The sequence below is a fragment of the Lipotes vexillifer genome, unplaced genomic scaffold (assembly GCF_000442215.2).
Source record: "Lipotes vexillifer unplaced genomic scaffold, Lipotes_vexillifer_v1.1 scaffold808, whole genome shotgun sequence".
Lineage (NCBI taxonomy): Eukaryota > Metazoa > Chordata > Mammalia > Artiodactyla > Lipotidae > Lipotes > Lipotes vexillifer.
The window spans coordinates 534,195-534,529 of NW_006786020.1; positions in this window are offsets into that span (position 1 = coordinate 534,195).

Genomic DNA, 335 nt, shown 5'->3' on the forward strand with positions numbered 1-335 from the left:
GGGGGGCCCCGAAACAAAAAAAAAAAAAAAAAAAAAAAAAAAAAAAAGAATGGGCCTTGTAGCCCAGTAAGTAAATGTTGGGAAATGGACAATTAGAAGCAATGTGTCTTGATGGTCAGAAGAAATTGAGGAAAGCAGAGCTACATAATTTTTCATTACATCTCACACATGAAGGCATCTGCAGGCATATGTTGAGCTTCCAAGACAAGCTACAGTCAAAGGCAGGTTACATTTGTTCCCAGAGATGATGCCAAAATCCAGTTAAATGTTGGAGATGATGAAGACACTGAGGATATCTAAATTGAACTCAACGTTTAACATCCTGATTTTTCTGA